The 17,664-nt window shown below is 35.3% G+C and overlaps 1 long non-coding RNA gene across 1 annotated transcript; it reads left to right on the forward strand.

Annotated features, from left to right (window-relative positions):
• The first annotated feature begins 14,196 nt into the window (after nt 1-14,196).
• LOC107062245 (uncharacterized) lies at nt 14,197-17,265 on the forward strand. The gene is made up of 3 exons (XR_001474517.1): nt 14,197-14,460; nt 15,309-15,412; nt 16,605-17,265. It is a non-coding gene; the product is annotated as an uncharacterized lncRNA (long non-coding RNA).
• The last annotated feature ends 399 nt before the right edge of the window (nt 17,266-17,664 follow it).

The raw sequence follows: 17,664 nt of genomic DNA on the forward strand, positions 1-17,664 counted from the left end.
AACTTAATAGTTTTCATCAGATATTGAGACAAAATAAGCATTTGAGGACACTATTTCTATCAAAATAAAACCCTAAATGAGTCCAATTTGTGGACTCATCAACACACCCAACTTAAACTTTTGCTTGTCCTCAATTAAAACTCAAGTTCAGCAGTTCAAATAGAATGTCTAAAATAGTCCTACACAAGACTCAATCATGAATATACACAGCAAGACTCAAACTACTCATGCATAGATGAATTGTGTACTCAAAGATTCAAGTTGTGATTTACCATTACCAAAGATTCTCATGCTCACAATACTTGTTTCTAATGCAAGTTCAAGCTCAACCACAGTATCAGAATGCCATCACACAAAGAATTATTCCATATTTAAACACAAAAGTTAATCATTTTAAGATTAAGAATTAGATGCAACACACACTCAGAAAGAGGAACACAATGCATGTTTTTACGCATAGGTTTGCCCTTATTTTCCAATTGATCTTTGATTCGGCTTGCTAAAGATCAAAAAGGTCTTTCTAAGGCTTGTAATGGTCGATTCGGCTTACTCAAGATCAAAAAGGTCTTTCTAAGGCTTGTAATGGGGTTGAGTGCAAAGGTATGGTCATTTAGGCTCAATGATTTATTCATCCTCGTGAGATGTGGTGTTCTCAAAACGTCTTTTTCCTTTCCCTTATCCCTTTTTCTTCTAGTGCTTCTAAGTCATCCTATTATTCACTCCATGGATTGCTTGGAAACTCCATTTCTTTTGGACTTTTATTCCACAATCTTCTTTTTCATTCTTTTCTTTCCTTTTTCTTTTTCTCTTATTCTTTTTTTATATATATATGGAGGGCTTCCATTTTTCCACAACAACATGAGTTAGAAGAGACTTTTCTTGCACTTCTTGACTACTTCTTTTCCTTTTCACCACACCCCCAACTTAAGCTTTTTGCTTAAGTTGGCTATTCACTACATCACAAGTCATGAAGATTACAGGTGGTGGTTGAATAAAGTCTAGGTTTTATCAAGTTTTCTTTCAAAAAAGGGTAAGGCTCAAGGGGTGTTCAAAAGAGTTTCACACGCTCATGGGTGGGTCACAAAAGATGTATATGTCAGATTAGCTCACACTCTTTAAAGTTGCCTAAGATCATTTCAAGAGCACACCTTACTAAATCAATCAGACTAACGAGGTAAATTCTAGGTTTATTCATGCATGGTTCAAACTAAGCTCATCACACAAGGCATCGATACTAAAGACAAACAAGACTACACACTTTCGCTAGTGTACAATGATCATCACAAGAGAAATCAATTTGATACATGGCTAATCACAACGAGATAAAAAGAGTTCACATATTGCCTATGTAACTTCATTTGGTCTCATTGTAACCGCAAATTCATGTTTGTTCGATTTAGAGCACTATGTACGTCATCGATATTGATCGAAACCGAGCCTTAAATTTGTAAGAGAACAGCCATTTTCAACATAAGCGGTGGCAAAAAAAATTTAAAAACAAATTTTTTTCGGATGGGTCAAAATTTGCATCAATTAAAATAAAAAAGAGGAGCCATAAGCTCAAATAATTGCAAAAGCAGTTTTAAGAACAATTTAAAACAGACAACCCAAATATAACAGAAACACAAATATCAGCACAAAAATATCAACATAAAAGGTGTGGGCCTCACCCCACCACAAAAGAAATGGGTTTGTCCTCAAATGCAACTAATAGTATCCAAAAGTGAAATCAAAGTAAGATAGAGAGAGGTGAAGAAAGATCCTGTCTATGTAGGCTCTCCTCCTATCGGTACATCAATTCTCTGGTCAGCAGTCTGTGTGTGGGCATCAGTTCCTGGAGTAACCTCAGCAAGAGCAGCAGTGCCAAGTCCTGTGAGGGCTGCTGTTGGCGTCTCAGTAGGCAATGTCTTAGTTGCCAATTGAACAACATTTTCCACCAGACTCGACAAATTGCCAAAAATGCTATCCTCCTCTTCTCTCTCCTGTGCTGCTGCGAGGTCCTCATCCCTAGTGGTAGTTGGAGGAATCGAGTTCGCAGGGGAACCTCCTTCGTCAGCCATCCTCATTAAATTGTTGAAGTCAACAGACATCAGATAATCAACGTCCTGGTGCAGGCCTACGATGTCGGCTCTCAGAGCCGTTATCTTTGATTGTAACCCCTGTCTACTCTCGCAAGATGTGACTCTCAAAGTCAGCGTGTCAATAAAGGCATGGAGTGGGACAAGTGCAACAGCCATATCACTCTCTATCATCCCTGGGACTGATCTGTCTAGTCTGGTAGCCCTTGCCTCAGCTTATTGGGCTAGACGCCCCATCTTTAGGGCCATGGCATGAGTGATTCTGATCGGCTGGCCAGAGGAAGAAGCACTTCGATCCTGTGAAGGAGGAGGAGGAGGAACTGATGTACCTGATGGTCCAGGGACCGGAGTGGGTGTGGATGCATCTGCAGACAACAAGTCAACATCAATATCTGGGAAGGTATCTGCTGGAGCTAGTCTCCTCCTGTCATCCTCTTCATGCATGTATTCAGCCTCGAAATGCCTGATGTCGGTAGCGGATGAGGGGGTGACCTCGATATCCCTAGCAGGGTCTCATGGCACTCCAGATCGGTGGCACAGCTCCGTGATCAAGACAGGAAATGTCAGGGAAGTCCGCGTCGGTTTGGCCCTCATAGCCATCTCCTGTGATGTCAGCAGCCCAAGATCGATAGTCCTCATGTGCATGATACAGCCAAGGCAAGCTACCTTGGGGAGGTGCAGAATGACTCATTCTGGGATGGCATGATGGTGCTGCTGATGAAACCAAAAGAGAATCTGGCAGCAATGTTCAGATCTCGCTTCTCAATAGAAGCACCAATCCCAATCTATCTCTCGGTGTCCTCAGAAATCATAGGAGCTAACCACTCGTTTAGCTCGTGTAATGATGCAGTAGGGGGCAATCCCTCATAAGGACGTACTGAGTGAAGCAGCCTTCCTATCATAGCATTTATATTCTCGTATTAGCATTCTACCTCCGTGCCTCGAACTGTAACATACCTCACTGGTCTGAACTTACTCGCCTGCTTCTTGTCCTTAGGCACCAGTGCTCCATAAGTTGTGTAAAACTCCCTGACCCAAGAAGAAATGTATGGGCCTCGAGGCCTAGTAAATTGCTAGAACTCATGGAAGCGTAGAGTTTGCAAGACGTCAGTGTACTTGCCTTCCAGGCCCTCCACAGACAAGAGCTTTTCCTCAATGATGGTTCGCTCCCCATTGCCCTTCAATATGTTTAATAGTCGCGGTGGATGAGCTAGAGCGGGTACGGGGGCGACCGGAGCTGGCTCATGAGTGGTTGCTTGAAAACAAGATATTCACCTAAAACCCATATTTCCCATCACCCCAGAATACTCAGACTTCTTCCGGTTTTACCGAATTTGCCCATTTAACTACGATTATCCTGAAGAATGTTGTCACCCATTCCTTCATAGAGCAATTTTCGTTCTTTAGTGCAAATGTGGGCTACTTAGACTTCACCCAATAACCTAAAAACAATCAAGCAACACCCACTGCGATTTCAATCAATTCGAAGCATAAACATCAAGGCATTCGACTACTTAAGCATTTCAGGCAAATTTTTGAATTACAACAGTATTACAACACCCTAGTTCTATTAGAGAGGCCCAGCCCACGTCATCCTGATACTAAACTTGCAAAAGAGTTCAAAATTATCGAAAATAAATTTGGGATTTTAGAGACTAACCATTGATGCCATAAAATTTGTTTTTGTAATGCTAGGCGGCAAAGAAATCCAACCCCAAGCACTAATTTCCAACTAAAATACTAGTTTACAATAAAAATCTAGTAAAAAGTACCTTTTGTGTGATTTTGTAGAGTTTGAAACAAGGGAAAGTGAGAGATTCAATTTTTTTGACTTTTGGCGTTTATATAACCGTTCAGTTCTTGTCTATTCGGAGATGTTAGTCAACTCGCTGACCCTCTAAGCGGAGCGTCGAATGGTCATTTATCTCGCCCTTTCTTCAAAATCTTCAATTTTCTGGGGCCGACAATCGACGGTTTGCATCGAGGTCGCCAAACAGGTTGGCGATCCACCGAGCTGCTTGTCAAGTACGCCGAGTTTTACAGGCTCTGAAATGCATTTGCATTGAACCAAACGGTGGATACAGCTGGGCTTGCCGACCTGTTTGACGAAATGCTGAATGGATTTTCTGCTCGCCAAACTTGGAATTTTCCCCACTTTCCTCATTCTATCCTGCAACATCTACACACCATTTTTTATAAAAGTAAATCCTACAGTTACGACCTTGGGTAGCCTCCCAAGAAGCGCCTTGTTTAACGTCGTGGTACGACGTATGTCCTGCCTCACTCCCTATTATCGGAGTTAGACCTAGTGTCACTAGGTAACCCCAATATGTCATTTGGATTGAGTTGAGGCACTGCAAACATCATGAGTGATCTGATGTGTTGGATTGATCTAGAATGATATCCAATCACTTGATTTAACGCTTCAACATTCTTTCTCATTTCGTCCAGCACTCGATCTTGATTGGTGATCTTTTGGAGAATGATTTGAAGCGTGTCCTCAACACAATTTTTCTCATCTTTTCTAGATTACTTCCGCTCATAAGGAGGTATATACCTCCCTTGGCGTTTCCACTGGTTTTCCACCTCAGGTATTTTGGTGGTCAAGTCATTTAGTTGAGATACTAGCGCAGTTAGCTTTAAGTCACCCTCGACTTCTCGATCTGCCTCAATTGACTTGCCACCCACTACCTCAGCCATGCTTAGAGGACCTGCATACAGAAACAACGAAAAAAGAAAAACAAAACAAAAAGTAAAATTAGTAAACTACACTAAAAAGAATAAAAACTCTACTTAACTACATCTTCACGTGACACCACTCCCCGGCATCAGCGCTAATTTGATGCTTATCATGACCAATGACACTAACCTACGGTTCGAGTGTCTACGATCGTCGATAATATAGTAACCCAACCAAGGGTTGGGGTCGTGACCCCAAGAGAGTGGTATTGAAAATAGTAGTTAGGCTAGAATTTTGTTCTAGTTAGCTGTAGTTTGAGAAATTATCGAATAAAAACAAAGTAAATTCAAGTGGGTGACACCAAAGTGTCAAATATCAATGGTGGTTTGTCACAAGTATAGCTAAAACAACAAATATAAAGAGAAAATTCAAGTATGGGGAGAAGTTCTTGGTGTGTGACCGTAATACAAGTTGAAATAAATAGTTGGGTACATGCTTTCGATAGGAAATTTGCAAAATAATAGTGACTAGGCTAAGCTTTAGATGGAAATAAGTTCCCTCTCGAGCAACTTACCCCATTCCAAATGTGTTCCTCTCGAACACCCATTTGTCGCATGAAGGCCAGCCTACGCCTTACCCCATTCATTATCTCGATGAGTGTTAGGATATGGGAGTAGGGCTCACCCTCTCAGCTGAACCTCATGTCGACCCACTCCTTAGGCCATCAGTCTAGCTGTCTTGGTTTCGCGACCTTCTCTCGGGCAACCCAAAAACACATGGGTGGCTTTGTATTTGCAACTACAAGCCCATTAAATTAAACCACAACCACTAGGTGAAATCACCATTAAAATACATCTAACCTATCAGTAAACAAGACCCAACAATAATATCAACACATATTTGCTAAATCACACTCCAAGAATGGGGGTTCTTAGCCACACATCAAGGGATAACAAAATACACCTAAGATGCTAATGAAATAAAATGGGTATAAGAAATTAAACCTTAATTTCAGAAAAGGAAGAAGAATAGATAAGACCCACTTCCAACTTGGGGAAGATGAACTCCTTTCTTCGAGTCTCCCACAAAACTCTCTCCAAACTTGAGAGAAAAATACTAAAACTAATGTTCTAAAAGTGAAAATTCACACTAATGTTCGGACTCTTAAAAATAATAACTAAGGCTAGTATTTATAGTTTTCAGATTTAGTGCTGCGGCGGACCATTTGGCGAGGTTAGTCGCGATCGCCGAATGACTCGGTGAATCGCCCTTCTTCTGGTTCATCGCCTTTTGTGCTTTGCGTTCAGCATTTTTGTGTTCTGGACCATTGGGAGGTATAAGATTGCTTCGCGACACTGTTCGGTGAAGTGCCGACTACTCCTTTCATCGCCTTTTTGATCTACTTCTTTCAGGGCTTCGCGTACTGGAACAACGGGCGAAGTGCTTCCCTTCGGCGATTCGCCAAGAGTGATTAGCGAAGCTCAGGCTTCAGTTTTTACGTTCTTTCCAACCTTTTTGTTCCTTTTTGCGCCTAAGTGTCCATGCTTCTGTTAAAACTTCAAGTACCTGAAAGTTAATAGTTTTCATCAGATATGGAGACAAAATAAACATTTGAGGACACTATTTCTATTAAAATAAAGCCCTAAATGAGTCCAATTTGTGGACTCATCAAATAGCCATTTCTCAATAAACTATCACGAATCAAGCGATTTTTCTCGAACCTCTAAAAGCATAAAAAATATGAATTGCCCAAAATCTTAATTAATCTACTCTCTCGAGCTAGATTGGTAGGATTGAATTTAGACTCACTTTCTCAAGCTAAGTCAACAATAACCCAATCACTACAATCATTAATTAATAGCTTTGATTCTAAACCCACTCTCTTGGGCAAGCTTAGAATTCTAGACTAGAACTGCATTTGCAACTACAATTCATTAATTAAAATTCAACTATTAATTGAACCCACTTCAAATCAATAATTAAATCAGTAAATACTAACACCCATAAGCTAGTTAAAGCATTCAATTACATGATCACACCCCAATAATGGGGGTTTTAGCTACACATAGAAAGAGGCAAGGAATATTTACCAACTAAATTATCCACTAGCTTGGGTAATAATCAAACAGTCTTCCAAGTGCTTGAATTAGCTTCCAAAACAATAAAACCCTAACAATCTACTCAAACACTTCAAAAATGGTGTTAGGGATCAAAAACCCAGTATTGGAATGTGCAAGAACTCCTTCATACTCTTGTAGATTTCAAGCTATAGGACCAATCGGCAGAGTCAAATGTCTCCTTCCATCGCCTTCTTGACTTGACCCTTCACCATTTGCCTTCTGTGACTTTAGGCGATCTGGATTTCCATCGCCGATCCAGTCGGCGGTTTGCCGACATGCCCTTTTCCATCACCGAGTTGGCTTTTCCCAAGGGCTAGCCAGCTGTAATTTTTGGAAAGTTAAAGAGCCACTCGTCGACTCACCGAGTGGTCTTGGAAATCATCAACTTTTGTTTTCTTCAGCTTTTTTCGCTCCATTTTACCCGATAATGTCCTTGCCTTTCTCTTTTGCCTTCATTGCTGCAAATTAGCATTTAAACATCAGTTTAGAGCATAAAATAGGAATTGAGGTCACTAAAACTTTAGATATTAAGCCCTAAATGAGTTGAAATCCTCAACTCATCATGGCGTGGGGAGCCAACCCTAACAATACTGAACAATAGTTGGGATGAACTGAGTGGCGAACTGCGCCAGGCCCAAAACTACTGGGCAGTAGTTCTGGCGCAGTGGTGACTTGCTGCCCACCCCCATGCCCTAACTTTTGACTAATTTTACTCCTTAATTTTAAGGCCTAACTCATCTAGAATAAAATGATTTCCTTCAAACTCCTTTGGGATCATAAACCCAACTCAATTACCATGAAATCCACACAAAACACACCAAAAACAACACTCATTCGCAAGACCCTTACCTCAAGAACTCAACAAGATTCCATTGTTAAAGAATGAAGCTGCAATTTCAAGAATTGTTAAAGCATTCAGATCAACCAACCTCAAGAACGAATTTATGGATAAACATCACATGACTAGCATGAGAATGAACAAACCCAACACTATGAAAGTTTACATACCTCAAAAGAACTAAGTTCTTGGCGAAAATCCTCAAAGCTTGTAAGAATCTTGAACATTCATCTTTTCTCCTCTTGAACATCTCCCTAAAACCCCTACACACTTTTTGGAATGACTAAAATTTATCCAAATCAGTTTAGACCCGTAAAGGGGTGAAAAAAATGTGTAGGCTTAGTGGGGTGAGGAAAAGACCAAAATAATCCTCCTTAAAACGAATGGATTTCCTTAACTAGACAGGTTATACTCAAAAGGTAGTATTTCCTGTATACAAACTCTTAATTTAGCAAACTCAATGTTGTTGGAAAGAGGACTCAATGGCCTTCGATTTTATACCTTGGGCCACCTAACATATCTTGTTCTGAAAGTTATGGTCATTTGAAGTTGACCCAAAACTTAAAAACTGACCAAAATCCAAGGTGTTACACACAAGTTGGCTCCAAACATGAAACACTTCAATCCCGCAAAAGTGCAAAACCTCCAGTAACATGATGGAGCTATAGAAATAGGGAGAGAAGATATAAAGTCTAATAAGTTGCGCAATCTCCTAGACTAAGGCTAAAACAATCAAACGCAAGTCTACTAATCCAGTTAAAAGGGCCTAATGCATCTGGAACGATGTTTGGGACATAATAAATCTACAAGGCTTGTGAATCTAAGGCAACACTAATCTATCCTAGACTAAGGCCAAATATGACTTAGAAAACAAGTAGAAACTAAAGTAATTCACAACAACATGCAACAATATACATACAACCCCAACTAGCATGGTACTACCTCTGAACCGGTGCCGATCAACCCTAAAACATGATTTCTAAGAAGAAATGAAGAAATAACTACGTACCCGCCCCCAATTCACACTAATCATCATGATTTCACACATTCAAGCTCAATCTAATTAGAAAGGAAGTTGTAGCCTACCTGTAGGCCGACCGCACACACTCTATAACCACAAGGCGGGAGCTTCTCCTTTTCAAACGACCATTGAAGGCTATCATGCTATTAATGATAGGATCATAAAATTAGTACTGTTTTTTAGACACCAAAATCACATAAACTGGAAATTGACCAATTTTGGAGTCAAACAGGAATTATGGGACCCACATCAGAATTTCCAAAATTGACTCTGTCAAGATTGTCATAAACTCTACCCTGACCTTCTGTTCCAAAATAGAACACAATCTTGCGCTTAGAAACATCAAACAACAACACATGCAACAAATCCACAAATTAATCTCAACAAAAGGGAGGGGCAATAGCTAAAATATCATTTTCACCTCTAAAGGAGGTTCACCAATACAATCCAATTACTCCACCATCTAGACACAACCTCCATGGATCCACCGGACTTTAAATAACTATTTTCTGACTTACAATGACAAAGAAATCGCCTCTTGAACATAACATCAACAACTTGGTCGCGTCGGTCTTTTAAACTAAAGACATACCTCAAATGACCTTCATGAACGCAGAAGGTCCACCACAAATGCGGCAAGGGCATCACAAATGCGGCTAGGAAGAACTCACTTATTCCAAAATCGCGGCTAGAACCTCGTAAATGCGGCAAAAGCCTTATGAATGTGACCCTCAGGTCATCTGGTCTTCGCAAATTCCACCAAGGGCCCGTAAATGCGATGGAAAAATGGAGCATGCACCAGCTGATGCATATTAGCTTGTTTTGGCAAGTTTTGAAATCTCGGATGGGGTGTACCAAATTCGTTTGAAACCCTGTGCATGCAAACGATATATGGAACCCTACAAAATTTTCTATTCAAAACTCAATGGAGTAGTAAAAGTAAAAATTCCCATATGATGTCTTCTAAAAAAAAGTAGGTCCCACCGCAAACTCCATTTTAAACCAAAATCCATAAGAGGGCTTGAAATTACCCCGAAAGCCTTCGAATCCAAACGACGGGTCATTCTAGATGAAACTCAACATTCTCGGATTTAACCACGCTGGTGGAATTTCCAGTCGAGCTCGTTTACTGAAAAATTTGAATAAAGTCAAACTTAGGCCTCAACTTGAAATTTAAAATGCCTAATCGCACAAACTCGCACTGAAATCCTCGGGAGTCTTGCGGATCATGCTACTAGCCTAAAATGTTCCTTCTAGAGTTGATGGAATAGTCAGAATTGGATTTTGAGGTCATCTTCTCAAAATTTTGGTCAAAACTGACAATTCAAGGTTTAAAATTTCCAAAATACTAAAACTCACATTCAGACTAAATGAACGACCAAGTGACCGAATGTCAGTCCCAACAAGTAATAAATGACTTGGGGTCATAACAGGAAAGCGCTAAATGACGAAGCACAAACACAGAAATAACTTAAAGGTCATTACAATGAGGCTTCTTCTTTTGGCACATCAGTTTTTCATGCATGTGTTGATCTTTATTTTATTATAACTAGGTAAATTTCTCGCGCTTCGCATAGTCATAAATAATAATTACATTGAACTTGCTAATAGTCCTTTACAAATATCCATACATTAAAAATAATGGAAAAAATAGGTTCTTAAAAAAACATTAGCAATATTCCAGCATGAATTTGATTATTTGTCATTATCACATAACTCAAGAACCTCTAATGAATGAATTATTCAGGAAATAATAAATCATTGGTTCTTTAATCAAAATTTAAAGCGAAACAAAGAAGATAATAGGAATATATATATATATATATATATATATATATACAAAGGCATTTCGTAAGAAAAAGAACACACTTAAGTTTCATAGATTATACAATAGTGATATGTCTTAGGAAAAAAATCAAAAATTCGTTAACAGATTCAAAAAAGAAAATACGCTTGAACTTTTGAACTTGCATAATGAATTTCTTCAATTGATAAGTGAGAAACTTCATATCTATGTAAAAATAGATAGTATGTAGGCTTATATATAGTACTTTTAAGATATAAAATTTTATATAGAATATCAAAACATGAATTGTTGGAACTATATACAATAACTATTTTCAGCACAATGAATATACCTACTATATGTGTATATGTTCAATAACTTTGTAGAAACATAAACAACAGAGTTTAAAACATGTAATAAAAAACAGCAATTAATATAATAAGCATAAAATAATGACTTTAAAAAAACATACCAGGATATGAAAAAATAGAATGAGTAGAAAGGAAAAAATCGAGTCCACTGAATGCGCAGTATCCCCTAAAAAAACTATTCCCCTCTAATACCTGCGGTTTAAAGAATTAGATCCTCTTATGATGGAATGATTTTATTCACCAACGTATTGATACAAAAACAATGGTATCAGTAAGCCACTCAACAAGAGCAAAGTACATGAATATTTTATTTTGCAGAAGAAAAACAAGCTCATAATTTTCGTTGTTTTAAAATGAGAGGAAATTCCTCTATTTATTGACAACAAAGGGTAGTGTGAGCAAATACTTATTATGCTTTATCGGAAAGGTCACAACTCTTTGGAAAAGTCACAACCCTTCGAAAAGGTCACAACCTTTCATAAACGTCACAACCTTTCATAAAAGTTGCAACTTTTCATAAAAGTTACAACTTTTCATCAAAGGGAAGGATATATATATAAAGGCATTTCGTAAGAAAAAGAACACATTTAAGTTTCATAGATTATACAATTGTGATAAATGTCTCAGGAAAAAATTCAAAAATTTGTTAACAGATTCAAAAAAGAAATTCGCTTGAACTTTTGAACTTGCATAATGAATTTCTTCAATTGATAAGTGAGAAACTTCATATCTATGTAAAAATAGATAATATTTAAGCTTATATATAGTATTTTTAAGATATAAAATTTTATATAAAATATCAAAACATAAATTGTTGGAACTGAATACAATAACTATTTTCTGCACAATGAATATACCTACTATATGTGTATATGTTCAATAACTTTGTAGAAACATAAACAACAGAGTTTAAAACATGTAATAAAAAACAACAATTAATATCATAAGCATAAATTAATGACTGTAAAAAAAAAAACATACCAGGATATGTAAAAATAGAATGAGTAGAAAGGAAAAAATCGAGTCCACTGAATGCGCAGTATCCCCTAAAGAAAACTATTCCCCTCTAATACCTGCGGTTTAAAGAATTAGATCCTCTTATGATGGAATGATTTTATTCACCAACGTATTGATACAAAAACAATGGTATCAGTAAGCCACTCAACATGAGCAATGTACATGAATATTTTATTGTGCAGAAGAAGAAGAAGTTCATAATTTTCGTTGTTTTAAAATGAGAGGAAATTCCTCTATTTATTGACAACAAAGGGTAGTGTGAACAAATACTTATTATGCCTTATCGGAAAGGTCACAACTCTTTGGAAAAGTGACAACCCTTCGAAAAGGTCACAACCTTTCATTAAATGTCACAACCTTTCGTAAAAGTTGCAACTTTTCATAAAAGTCACAACTTTTCATAAAAGTCACTCTTTTAATAAAAGTCACAACTTTTCATGAAAAGGAAGGCTAGATTTGGAAATAAATAAATTAAGAGGGAATTCTTGTTTGTGATGGTGCCACGTAGGCGGGCCTAGGGTTCTCTTTTATATATATATATGATATATGATTGTTGGAATATACCATATAGTTTGAAGTAAGGATAAAGAATGCTTTAACTTTTTTTTTCATAGCGTTTCTTTAATTCATGGTGTATATAGTAACTTTTCGACATTTATGACAAGACTATCATTTAAAATATTTTGCGTTAACAAATGCATAAAGCATAGTGTCAATTAGTTTCATAAATTTTATCATGTCATTAATGATTTGATACTCATTATTTACATACATTTTCTATGCTTTTGAGTCTCTTCGTTTATTTTTATTATTGAAGAAGAAATAAAAGGAAACATTGATATTTTGTTTTTTAAAAAAAGAATGGGTGAGGAAGAATTAAAACAGAAGAAAAAGGAGAAAGCATAAATATTGAAATAGATCTGTGGTTTCATCTAAAGGATAAATTGGAATAAACTTAAAAATCTTATAAATTGGGACTTGTGAACTAATTTATTTTTTAATTATTAAAAATATTAGTTTTCTTATCATCGCATGAAGGGCGGACATATTTACTAGTTAGATATAATTTAAAATTTGTTAAATCTAAATATGAACATAAATATTAATTTATTTATAATCTTTTCATATTTCATAGTTCCGAATTCTTTCTAGCATGTCCTTCTCACAGAAACAATAAATTAATTTCTAAAAAAAGCATTTTCCATTGATTTTCACCCACAATTGCATTAGTTCTCTCCCTTTTTAAAATTAGTTTTTTACATATTATTCAAGATTTCTTTAATATTTAATAAATGGTCCGTATTACTTATGACCCACAAACTGTCCCAAAAATTACCGTAATTGTGGGTTGGATCATTTCTTTTATTTTTTCATCAAATTAATATTGAATTAACGAGTCACCAAATTTCTCGATGAACCACAATGCAATTAATAAATGTTAATTAAAATTTGCACATCCCCTTGTAGATAAGGTTTACTTATTAGAGTCATTTCAAATATGTAGTTACTTCTTTTAGCAGTTCATTGAACACTATGTTAGGTAAATTTATCATCTTGTGTGTTTAGTTTGAAAAATATGCATGATATATATATTATTAAATTAGGCAACATGCATAACTATACAAAAAGGAACAGTTAGAGTACCGAAGACTTCTCTGTAAAATGTATGGAATAATTGTAGTTGATAGTCAAGGGTACTAATATTTTCTAAAAGATACAATTGAAAAATATATCGTGCATTGTCTAGTTTATTCATGGTGATCACAACCTTTATGTAATAATTCTTTTTATTTTTTTATGTATCGAAATCTATAAACATAAGATTTTTCTTTTTTGAAAAAAATATATTTTCTTACATTGCTGACATGATGTATCTCCACCCTTGTAAATATTTCTTGCAAATCATTATCGGCCATAACAATTGGGGTATATTAGTGGTTAGTACACAAATAGAGTCTACTCAATATCATGGTGTCTATAATGTGCATACAATGTACCATTGGATTAATACATAATTTGTTATAATCATTTCGTAAAATCAGTTTGAGATAAAAAATTTAAATTAAATTTGGTGCATAGACCAACTTTATGTGTATTAAAATAAAATATAAAATAAAAGAACAAAATAAAGCAACAAAGAATGGGCCCAAATATTCCAATCCAAAATTAAAGCTACATAAAATAGTGACTAGGCCCAAAAAAGACCTAGCCCAAAAGAATAAGAGTATTTATTTGATCAAAACATACTGAAGTGTCTCTATCTTTCATTGTATTGATATGCAAAACCCTATCAATATTGCTTTTCTCTTCACATTTTCAGTTTCAATTCAATCTCCCAAGGTGATTTCTCCCCAGATTTGTTATCTTTGATACCTTCTTCAGTTATTCCATGTACAAATGTCTGATCTATGCTTTCTCATAGTATGTATCGATCCCCTAAATAGATTTAAGAGTGTCTTATTTCTCCTACTATAGATCGTCTATATTCTTCTCTTTTTTTGGTGATGATGACCACATGACAAGCTCAAATCGATAACCGTCACGATGAGGTATGTAATTGGCAATTCCTCTTGAGAGTGTTTCTTAATGATGTATTCTTTATTTGATGTATGTAATTACCTAAGATATCTGGATGTCTTTCATTGTTTTATTTTTCTCTTCTCTAGGCCTATGGGTGTATTGTATGATAATATGCTTTGGTTTACCTGTAGTTTCTCTACTTGTTTCTTGCATGTACTAGACTTTGTAGGTATTTTATGTTTATATCCTAATTAATTGTGTGTATGCTTTGTCCATGTTTAGAATTATTCTCTTCATAGTTAGGAGATCCTAAAAAATTATATATTGACATATACCTTCGTTTTCTAGAGCTGAGTTGGCAAGATAATTTGCTAAATAGTTACTTGTTTCTTAATATGTATGAATAATTTGTATATGTTGTGTCGCTGGTTGAGACACAGTTGATTGAATGATTAAAGATAAAATTAGTGTTAATATGTGATTTTTATTTCGAAAATACATCTAATATGAGAATGTGCACAAAGTTTTTTTTTTCTTTTTTTTGAAACTCACCCATAAATATATTTCTCAGTTAATGAAGACAGTATTAGTTTGATTTATTTTTGTAAGTATAAACAATTTATAATTCTTAGTACATAAATTTATATGTACCAATTTCTCAATGTAAAAGAGAGAATTTTCATACTTCAATTCAGAGTAGGCAACTTAGTTCATTACTAGATAGTACACTTTTATATTAAAATTATAATAACCAAAATCTGCATATGAATTATGAATTCTAAATAACTTTCATATTAAGAAAAGTTTGAATTTGATGTAACATTTAATTCAAATTTTGATGCGCTCATTATATTACAACATTGATATTATTTAACAGAGTTTAGGAGTCAAGTTAAGTTATTTGATGTGTTCAATCCCATGACCACAAGTAGCTATACTCTGTGAAATTATGGAAGGTGTGTCCTTGAGCCTCTATACAAGGTAAGAATTCATAACACTGCCAAATAAATTGTACAAACTGAGATGTTTTTTGGATAGTGAGGATAATTTTATTTTAATCTCTTTAAATAGTTGTACTTGGAAGGAAATATGTGAGTTATTTATAATTTTGTTTGCTAGCGGTGATTTTAAGGAATGTTTTTCATTATTTCCTTTGTAGAGCTACATTTACTTTGTACTACCTGCCAAGGATCTAAAAATAAAAATACACGTAAGGATATGACTAAAGACCAGTCAACTTTATGAGTGTTATTCTCGAGGAATAATAAGTGACAAGTGAGCAAGATGCCTCTTACACATTGACTTCTTATCATATAAATAAGTTCTTAAGAAAGTATTCAGATGCAATATTATAAGGATTCATATACATAGAAGTGTTAAAGAAGCACATTTTTTGTTAGTAACTATAATATATCTTTTTTCCTACTTAGATGTCTTCATTATAACAATTCAATTCTTTTAGAATCAAAGTTATGAGAATAAAATCTCCATCTATTTGAGGTAAGGGTCTTTCCCTCTTCGTCCATCCTTGTCGATGACTTTGATTGAAAAAATTTAAATGTGTTTTTAGTAAGAACTAATGGGATGGTGATCAAAAGACGTGAGTTCGTGTTTTTTTCCATTGTATAGAAAAGTTTTGGAGATATTTTATGCACTAAATTGTTAGAATTTTTAACTTTGTAAAAAAAATATTTTAAATGGTAAACTAGTAACTCATTTTTTATGGGTAAATTTATAATAAATTTTAGCTTTGATTGTTCTCATATTATATGTATACTATAATAGGATATGATTTATATCAAAATATTTTTATCTGACAAATAAGAAATTTCTTTTATTACGAGGAAATTTACTACTTGTATTGTCTAGCTTACTTGATATCCCACTAAAATTAAAATGGGGCATAGTGTATCCCATTAACTATTTAGATCAAACTATTTCAAATTAAATTAAATAATTAAATACTTTAAAACTGGAGTTTCATAAAATTATTCTTCCCTAATTCTAAATTTTCATTCATTTGTTGGTATATAAGAAAGTACCAAAACACTAGTTCAAATTAAGTTCTCCCTCCGTTCACTTTTACTTGTCCATTATAAAATATGTTTTCACTTTTATTTTTCATTTCTAGCAAAAAGTGCAATTGAGATTTAGCCTTATTTTTTTGCTTCAGGGTTCAAGAATTAATTGTTATCTCCGCCACCACACCGTACTGTGCCAGTCATCTCTTCCACTCTCTGCCGCAGCTAACCTCACTGGTGATTGCGACCTCTCCATCCATATTTGTTAGGGTTGTTTGATCGCGCAACTGTTAGGTTTGCCGCCACCAGCGACTCCCATGACCTAGAAACTCAGATCTCTTATTGCTTTATTTTCTCTCTTATATCTTTTCTTCTTATTTCTACTCCCTTTCAAGGTACTACCATATAAGATACAAGCTAGAAAATGATAACAATGATTGGATCTTGTCCTACTCAAATGACTTTTCGTTGTATCTCCAGTGACCCACACTCTTTCGCTTTCCCTATTCCTTACCATCGTTTCTTTCTATTTCTACTCTATTTGCATGTATTATTATGAGCCAGATTCAAATGACAAGGTTCCACTGACAACTGGAATAGAGCCTCCGACGACTTCCAATAAACTTCTGGTGACCTCTAGCGACGACAAAGTATCAGGTTTCTTATTTCTACAATGTTTGCTACACAAAAAAGGTTCAGATTGAGCTCTTGCAATATTTTCATTTCTCACATAATATTGTCGACCGTACATGTACCTTTCTAATTTTCGTTGTATTCTTACATTTGATCAGCTGCCATTTATAATTCTATTTCATAGATTCAGTGATTTATTTTCTACTAGTATTAAGACTAGTTTTCATAAGCCCTATGTTCAAGTTTTCTCTAATATTTGACTTTGTTCAAATATATTTGCATATAGAGTTATTTTTCAGATCTAATGTTCAAATATATCTTTCTTGTCTCTTGGGCAAGTTAGTGCACACAGAAAGTCTTTGGGTACTATACATATTTTAGGGTAGTTAATGTTAAATGTGTTTTTAGCAGGATGAGTAGAGGAAAACGATGGACCCGATGAGATTCTGGTGAAATTATGGAAGAACAAAGACAAGGCATGTATAAAATTGTTCACTAGGTTGTTTAATGTAACTTTTAAGATGACAAAAATACCTAATAAATAAAGGTGGAGTAAAATGTTTTCATTGTATTAGAGAA

The sequence above is a fragment of the Solanum tuberosum genome, unplaced genomic scaffold, assembly GCF_000226075.1.
Source record: "Solanum tuberosum cultivar DM 1-3 516 R44 unplaced genomic scaffold, SolTub_3.0 scf00212, whole genome shotgun sequence".
NCBI lineage: Eukaryota > Viridiplantae > Streptophyta > Magnoliopsida > Solanales > Solanaceae > Solanum > Solanum tuberosum.